Source organism: Quercus lobata, chromosome 8, assembly GCF_001633185.2.
Source record: "Quercus lobata isolate SW786 chromosome 8, ValleyOak3.0 Primary Assembly, whole genome shotgun sequence".
Lineage (NCBI taxonomy): Eukaryota > Viridiplantae > Streptophyta > Magnoliopsida > Fagales > Fagaceae > Quercus > Quercus lobata.
The window spans coordinates 33,555,471-33,565,125 of NC_044911.1; positions in this window are offsets into that span (position 1 = coordinate 33,555,471).

Genomic DNA, 9,655 nt, shown 5'->3' on the forward strand with positions numbered 1-9,655 from the left:
CAAGGACCGAGTTTTTTAGAGAGAATTGGTCCTCGGCACGATCCCAGGAGATTTTTTAGGTACCTCTGATGTGTTGGGAGGGGGTCTCAGCCCCGCCCATTCTGTCTCTCTTTACTCCCTTTTTATAGTAGTTTCCTTCTTCCTGAATGGGATCCCTAGGGTAGGTGCTTGTCCCATCAGCCCTTTCCTCCAGTTATTAGGAGTGGTTGTAAGGACAGAGAAGTATGGCCGTGTTAGGCACAAATCATTGAATGAAATAATGACAGCCTTTCCCTTAGACACTTCCGTTTTCTCCATTGTCCTTTTCTACTTTTGTGCTTTTCCTGCTCTGTGGAACGATATGGAGTGTTACTATCGATGGTAGGTTGCCTCTCTCATCCTTGGCTATATCCATGCCGAGGAGGATTTTCCCCATAGCCGAGAAGGGATTTTTCCTTGGGCTGGGCCCTTGGCCCAATTTAGACATCGACGTGGGCCTATTGGTCTTTTACCCCCCACAAATACTATAAACATGTGTTTCCACAACACTTTTTAAACCATTGTTTTCACATCATTTTAAACAACGATGCTAGAAATCTCCAACCAAATAAGTCAATGTTTAAATTTCCAACTATCTATGGTAACTCTTTGTTTATTTAGGCGATAATATCTTCTAGAGAATGACTCATTTTTCTAAAATTATTTTGTATAAAATTGTCTCATTTTTCTATATTTGATAATAATCTTAAATAAGTTGAAAAACAATCTTCTAACTTCCCTTATTTAGCTTGCTATGAAATAGAGCTTTTTTTTTTTTTTAAATTAAAAAAAAAAATGGTTGTATTATAGTCAGGGGTAAATGTTTAAGGCTCCATTTAGGAGTTCATAAGAGAACGAAATGGAATGATCATAAGGGAATGGAATGAAATGAAATGTATTTAAGTAAGGGAAAGGAATGGAAAAAAATGGAATGGAATGGAATCAAGTAACCTTGATTGAATGTTTTAATATAAAGTAATGAAAAGGAATGAAAATAAATGGAATGTACGTAATCTTGTTTGGGAGCAACATGGTGAGAATGGAATGAAATCATTTTATGACAATATTACTATTAGACCCCTATTTTAAAATAAAGATTTGAATATATAGGGGTATTTTGGGAGTTTTAGTAAAAAAATCATTAAATTTAATTTCATTCCCTCCCACTCCTCCCAATTTCGGGAGGAATGAAAATTTGAGGTTTTAAGAAAATAGAGAGGAATGAGTATTCTCTCCTATCCATTCCATTCATTCCCACATAAACTCCCAAACAAGGAAATGAGCTTTCCATTCCCTCCATTAAAACTCCCAAACAAGAGAAGGGAAGAATATTCTAAAATTATTCTTTTCATTCCTTTCCATTCCATTCCATTCTCTTCTCCCAAACGAGGCCTAAATTTCCAACTATCTATCACTATATGAAATATTTTCTTACTACTTTGGTTCTTAGGGATAGCATCAAAAATTTAGAGACAAATCCATGCATGCTAAACTAGAATATGCATTAACCACTGTTGAGAGTAATGAATTAAAGTATGAATATAAAAGTTACAACTATATAGGCAGCCCAGAGAGAGGGAAATACAATATACAACTCGTTTCAATTACTTTACTGTACAAAATCAAAACCAATTCCCTAAAGATATTCCAGGTGTTTTAATCAAATTTTTTAGTAAGCAGTAAAAACTCAAAAAAGGTCATATATATATATATATATATATATATATATGAGTAAACTACATATTTGATTCCTATCCTTTATAGCATATTTGATTTGGTCTCTAACCTTTCAATTGTATCAATTTGGTCCCTAATCTTTTAGTGTCATGTCAATTTAGTCTCTGTTGTTATATTTTGAATGAAAATTGATGACATTTCAAATAGTCAAAATAAAATTTTATTGTATTGTCACATCAACAAAAGATTATTTTTTAGGCTACCCATTAGACGTGTCATCAATTTTCATCCAAAAAATAATGGTAATGACTAAATTGACACGGTACAGAAAGGTTAAGAACCAAATTGACACAATTGAAAAATTAGAAATTACATTGAAATATGGTGTATAGGACAGGGACCAAATATATAATATATATATATATATATATATATATATATAACATAATTTGATGTTAGACCTTTTGAAAGCCAAATATGTTCTTTATATAAATTTAGCAGTGAGTTTTATCATGTATTTAATTAATAGTGAGTTTTATCATAAATAGTGCAATACTGGGATAAATATGCTCCCTTTTCTTACTTAAATAGTGAGTTTTATAATGTATTTAATTAATAGGATGCACTATTATGAGATGAGAGAATGTTGAGATTTATGTTTTCATGCAAAATAGCCTGCTACTTAGTAGTTAATTGAACGTGAAATATGTATCCGAGTGTGGCTCACACACAACACACTACATCTAACTGATTCTGTTTTTGCTAATTCATTTTTCCATTCTTATCATTTTACTTTGTTAATTGATTTATTCTACACTGATTTTCTTGTTGGCAACATCCTACTCCAATTTTTTTTTTTTTTTGAGCCAAACTCCAATTATTATTGACGAGTTATATACTAGCTTTGTTATTTATAGACCCATATAATACACTGTATAATTTATTCCGTATGTATAGTATTGCTATACTATATGATTACTTTTGATATATGTACATGGATTGGTTTAAAATTACACATTGTGTCACTCTAAGTAATGTTAGATCATCCAATAATTTTTTTTAAATCTATATTTTGAAAACTCATCATTGGATTACATGTTCTATATATTCTTAATATGCATGCCAATTTTCATGCAAATCAAATGTTATTTACCATTTGATCAATAAACTTATCTTTTATACATTATTTTAAACTACAAAAACTTAAATTTAAAAATTGATTAATAACAAGCATGGAGAATGTACGAAGAAAATGCAATCCAACTATGAATTTATCAAAATTTGTATCTGATAGGCCACAAACTGAATGACCTCTTATGATAGAAATTAATTAATTAATTAGCCAAGTTATTAATTAATCAATTTATCATGCAAACGCATGGTAGCACAAACAAATCACCAATAAACTAATTATGCAGCGAAAAATAAATAACACAGTGATTTGTTTATGAATGGGGAAAACCTAACGGTAAAAACCCCACCGAGTGATTTTCAGGTTACCATTCCCGAAACTCCACTATTATCACAACAAACGGTTACAAGTAAAGGAATCCCAAGTACTTTACCAACCTATAGTTGAACCCTTACCCCAATACCCAATTGGACTTGTTCTGTAGTGACAGTTCCCCTTTTGATGCACGACTCCCAAGTACGTGACTAACCAATTGCGCGAATCCCAGTACGCGACTTCAATCACCAACTAAGAAAGTTAATGGTTGCAAAGTTCTTCAGTTCATCCACACGATAAAGATCAAGAAGATGTTTGGTCACAAAACCCTACGATGCACATACACGGCAACTTCTTTAAGAAAAAGAGATGAACTAAGGCAAGAACTTCATCTCCGGTCACAATTTGATTGAACAGAGTTTGCTCAAAGTTTATGCAACTTGTGAACTGTTTGACAGCCCTTAAAACAATCCTTTTATATGTTTAGGGTTAGGAGAAAAGAAAGTCCAAAGACAAATTCACAGATCCCAAGAAAATCATATTTGAATTCTGAAAATCTTAAACCTCGACAGATAGGAGGTGTTGAGCAGCTGTCAAGCACACCGAATCTTTGAACAGCTTTCTTAAGCTCGATAGATACAGCTATCGAGCCAGTTGTCGAGCTTTAATGATTTTGCACTACGAACTTGTTTTCTTGGACAGACTTAAAGGTTTCAATACTTGATCTTGAAACATGGTTTCTTGAAGTATTTAAACACATCCTAAATCTACCTAAATACAAGTAAAGTGCGTTTTGTCAAATGATAAGCCAATTACATAAAATCATGACATATGTTCTTAATGTGAAACACATATGTCCTAACAATTTCCTCCTTTGGCAATCCGTGACAAAACCACAACAAACAAATGAACATATGAGAGAAGTCATAAATTACTCAACTCATATTCACTTGTTGAATACAATAAAATCTATTCTAACACAAACTCTTGAAAAACTTTGCAAGAAGAGAGTTTATGGCAAGTAGACTTTGACAACCTGTATTTATGAAACACTTTAAACAAAACACATCAAAGCATCTTTGTGTGAAATAGAAATAATAGATTGCATACAAGTATAAGAAACATGTGTATAAAGGGAGAAAAGAAACAACACATGAAAGGATAGGTGAAAGAAAAACATACATCAATATAAAGAAAGAGATAAGTATAATTTATGTCTATAAATGGTCACAAGACCTCATGTACAAGAGTAATGTATCGAAAAAGATAGAAAAGAAGAGATACATACTATCCTCACAACATCCCTCAAAATGTGTCAACACTCCCCATAACAAAAATGGTCATATACTAACTCTCCCCCTAAAATAGACTACTCTCATATCCAAAACTACTCCCCCTTTTTGTCACGAGTGACAAAGGGTAAGAGTGTCAAGTAGACATCTCATCGGTAGAGCTAGCATCTCCATCAACATCATCCGAAACATCATCGTCATCACCATCATCATCATCCTCATCCTCAGAATCAGAAGCCACGGGAGAAGGTGGTGAAGGAGTAGCCTCAGGAGCAAAACCACCCATGGACGCCTGTCGCCATGCAATACGACCAACACGAACGTTCACATGATACAACTCCGTAAAGAATGTATCTAAGCGAGCATCCATACACTGCAGCTGCCCCATGATGTCTCCTAAAGTCACATCGCCTGAAGAAGAGGGAGGAGTGGATGTGGATGGAGCAGAACAAGAGGAAGGAGCTGCTAAATTCGACTGCCGCAGCCGAAGCTGGGCCTTACTACGTTTAACAGTAGCGTAATCTATGGCACACATGACGGTAAAATGGTCGGAAGAGAGAAAAGGAACAGAGAAATGGCGTAAGATCATCGTGATAGTGAAAGGAAAGATGAGCTTAACACAGGATGCCAAATCTAGATGAACATTTATAATAGACAGAATGAAATGAGAAGGAAAATCTATAGTAAGATGCTCAAGAAGTGACAACAAAAATTGAGCACGAGGCTTTGTAATGGAGTTATAGTGAGAGAGTGGATGCAAAACAAAAGTCATCACCATGTTCATGAATCTAGGACCTTTAGCAAAAGGTCGACATGGTGTAAACAGATGCTTATAAAAAGCAGACATGAAATGCATGAATATGAAAGGATTAAAAGCTTACCAAGGGAAGAAATTCTTGAAAAAGCTTGAAGAATCCTTGAAGAACAAAGTTTGGAGTGAGATGAGAGTGTTTTGGGAGAGAAAACAGATAAGTATAGAGAGAGAGATCGATTGAAATGAGAACTGGATCGCACAGGAGCTAAAATAGGTCAAGCAGTAAATCTCGACAAATGCAGGTATTGAGAGGTATCGAGGTATCTGTCGAGGAGGCGTTGAGGAAATGCTTGTCGACAGCTGAGGTGTCGAGGAGGTATCGAGGAACAACTCATCAGAATCAAGAACAGAAGCTCGATCAATCCACCAGGTGTCAAGAAGCTATTGAGGATGCAGACCCATTCTTGATTGATCCACCAAGTATCGAGAAGCTGCCAGGATTGCGATTAGAAAAAACTGAAGAAGCTCGACAGACAGCTAGGTATCGAGGAGGTATTGAGGAGGTGTCGAGCCAGCTTTTAAAAGCAGTTTTTCGAGATGAGAAAAACACAGACATGAATGCAATCCAACATGCAACTCAACCAATGATCCAATCAACATATTAAGCTCTCAAAAACATCTCTCAATTAAAATTTTAAGCACGTGGATCTTCAAAAAAACACACACAAACTAAACAAGTCTAACCAATTTTATATTTCAAAAACAAATTAAGACAGTTTAGTGAGCATACATTAACACATGTAAACCTTTGTGATGTCCAAATCACATTGTACCTGCACATGTATCAAAAATAGTAAAGAATATTGCGTGTTGTGTGTGAAAAACATCACAAGATTGCACAAGTGTATACATGTTATGACGATTTGAGATATGAGAAAATTACTTTAACTCACACACAATCATAATTGCTTGATGGGGACTATCACCTTTGAGATACATCCTATAACTCCCACATCTCCTAAAATACACGCTTGCAATCATATTTAAAGCATTTTTTTTATCTTTTTGCTTTTGATTTTTCTTTACATATTTTTCTTTTAAGCATATCATGCATGAGCATATAAAAGAGAGAGAAAAGAAATACCCAATGATATTTGACATTCCAATTTTGCTATACCGAAGCATATAGTTGTCATATTATGGTTGGTAGGCAACAATGGTGAGATGGTTATTTATGCCTTTCTCTTAGGATTTTCTAGTCATTCCCATCAAAAAGAGTGATATGAGTGTTAAGTATAAAAGACAACTTAATCTTACTCATCACAAACACGAGCCATAAAGCTCACTTGCTTAGTTGTGCATAGAGATGTTCATCTAAGTTACAAATGATACAAAGTTTAAAAGACTTTGTTTCAATGGCCATCCAAGGTACACAAATACCAATGTACACAAAACACACACTGTTTTTGTATTTTTCTTATTTTTCAATTTTTTTTTAATTTTTATATGAAAAACAGAACAAAGCAAAACTGAAAAATAACCAAACAAAAACATGTTAAACACCCAAAGTATAAAAACTAGATTGACTCAAAACTTGAAAGCAAAACACGTAAGTAATACACAAACAAAAACAAGAAGAGAGAGAGAAAAGTGACAAAATCACTTGGAGCCCTTTTCCTTCCACACCCTAAAGGAACCCTTCCTTTGATTAAACCCTTAAACCGGCGGTGAAGGGGAAAAACCGTTCAAATTCGAAAGGAACATGAGGGCTTTGAGAAGATCTCTAAGGGGAGCAAGAGAGGATTGAAGTTGATTTTGGTTCCCAGATGCTATCATGCCGTTGCTCTGTTGAGTGGCAAGCCACTTGTAGCAATTTGGTCGAGTATGACCGGCAACTCCACAATTATGATAGAGATGCTGCTTCTTTTGTTTAGATTTTTGAGAGTTAGCCTTCTTAACCCTAGGGTTTTTAATATCTTTCTTCTCAAGCTTAGGGGGTGCTCCTAAGATAGATTTACCCTTGTCTATGTTCTTACTAGCTAATTCAGTTTTAATCCCATTGTTCTCAGTTTTAACATTATTAGCAGGAGGAACAAAAATAGTAGTATTAGAAGAAGCAGTATTAGAGGAAGAAAGTCCATACCCTAAACCTGTTCGATCTGTAGCAGATTTCTGAATGCTGAGCATCTCATCAAGCTTTGCATTTGAACTCCTCTCCAATTGAGCTCTGACTTGAAACAGCTCTGTTTCAATCTTCTTGGTCTTCTCAGCCAATAAATTGTTCTCGAACCCCAGTGCTCCAATAGTTTGATTTGCTTCATCAGACTTGGTGGAAAGCTCCCCACGATCAAGTTCCACGTCACTGAGCTTCTTGGTGGTGAGCCTATATAGTTTCTCATGCTTCTCAGAAAGCTTGTACAACTTCTCATAGGCTGTATGGATGTCATCTTGATCATCCATCTTTTCAAATTTTGATTCCACCAATTCCTCTTCTTCAACCACATCTTCAACAATCCCATTAGTAGGATCAACAATGGCAGTGAAGGCATTCAAGATTCCGTCATCTTCATTGTCGAAATCATCCTTAGGCTTGATGTCACTCAGGGTAACAGCAAGTGCCTTGCTTTTCCCTATGCTCTTAAGATATGTAGGACACTCATGCTTCATGTGACCGAAGCCTTGACACCCAAAGCACTTAGGTCCTACGGGAAAAGTGTACTGACCACCTTCCTTAGCATCCTTCTTCCCTTTGTCTTGGCCTTGAAACTGAGAAGAACTGGATTGCCTGCGGTCCTTGTCAAAACCCTTTCCATTGGCGTTCTTCATAAACTTCTTGAACTGCCTGGTGATGTAGGATTTCATCTTGGAATCTTCATCATTAGAAGATTCATCTGTCTCACTGCTCTTAGCCTTCAGTGCCATACTCTTGCCTTTACTTGTCTTGCCAATTCTAGTCAACCCTAACTCGTAGGTCTGCAAGTTTTCAACCAGCTCAGTTAAAGGAATCTTATCAATACCCTTTGATTCCTCTATTGCCATGATCTTGGCATGAAATCTCTCAGATAGAGATCTGAGCACCTTCCTTACAATCTTGGGTTCAAGAATGGTTTCCCCAAGATTGAAGGCTGAGTTCACTATGTCCTTTAGCTTGGCATAGAACTCATCGAAAGACTCATCCTCCTTCATCTTTATCTCTTCAAAGCTTGTAGTGAGCCTCTGAAACTTTGAGTCTTTTATAGCCTTTGCACCCTCATAAGTTGTCTGGAGGATGGTCCAAGCCTCTTTGGCAATTTCAGTTAAGGATATCTACTTGAACTCCTCATTGGTGACTGCACTAAACAATGCATTCAATGCTCTGTTGTTGAAATTTGCCGCCTTAATTTTGGCATCATCCCAGTCGGCTGGCGCTTTTATAGGCTTAGTCCAGCCTATCTCCACAGCTTGCCACACTTTCTCATCTAAAGACTATAAGAAAACTCTCATGCGTACTTTCCAGTATGCATAGTTAGTGCCATCAAATAAATAAGGTATAATTAATGACTGTCCTCTATCCATGACAAATAGGGGTCAATGGATCAACACAGCAAAGATTAAACCCTAATCAGAGTATGTCTGCTCTGATACCACTTGATAGGCCACAAACTGAATGACCCCTTGTGATAGAAATTAATTAATTAATTAGTCAAGTTATTAATTAATCAATTTATCATGCAAACGCGTGGTAGCACAAACAAATTACCAATAAACTAATTATGCAGCGGAAAATAAATAACACGGTGATTTGTTTACGAATGGGAAAAACCTAACGGCAAAAATCCCACCGAGTGATTTTCAGGTCACCACTCCCGAAACTCCACTATTATCACAACAAACGGTTACAAGTAAAGGAATCCCAAGTATCTTACCAACCTATAATTGAACCCTTACCCCAATACCCAATTGGACTTGTTTTGTAATGACAGTTCCCCTTTCAATGCACGACTCCCAAGTACGTGACTAACCAATTACGCGAATCCCAGTACGCGACTTCAATCACCAACTAAGAAGGTTGTTGGTTGCAAAGTTTTTCAGTTCATCCACACGATGAAGATCAAGAAGATGCTTGGTCACAAAACCCTATGGTGCACATACACAACAACTTCTTCAAGAGAAAGAGATGAATTAGGGCAAGAACTTCGTCTCTGATCACAATTTTCTTGAACACAAAGTTTGCTCAAAACTTGTGCAACTTGTGAACTGTTTGACGGCTTTTAAAACAATCCTTTTATATGTCTAGGGTTAGGAGAAAAGAAAGCCCAAAGACAAATTCACGGATCCCAAGAAAATCATATTTGAATTCTGAAAATCTTAAACCTCGACAGATAGCAGGTGTCGAGCAGCTGTCGAGCAGGTGTCGAGCACACTGAATCTTTGAACAACTTTCTTAAGCTCGATAGATACAACTGTCGAGTTTTAATGATTTTGTAC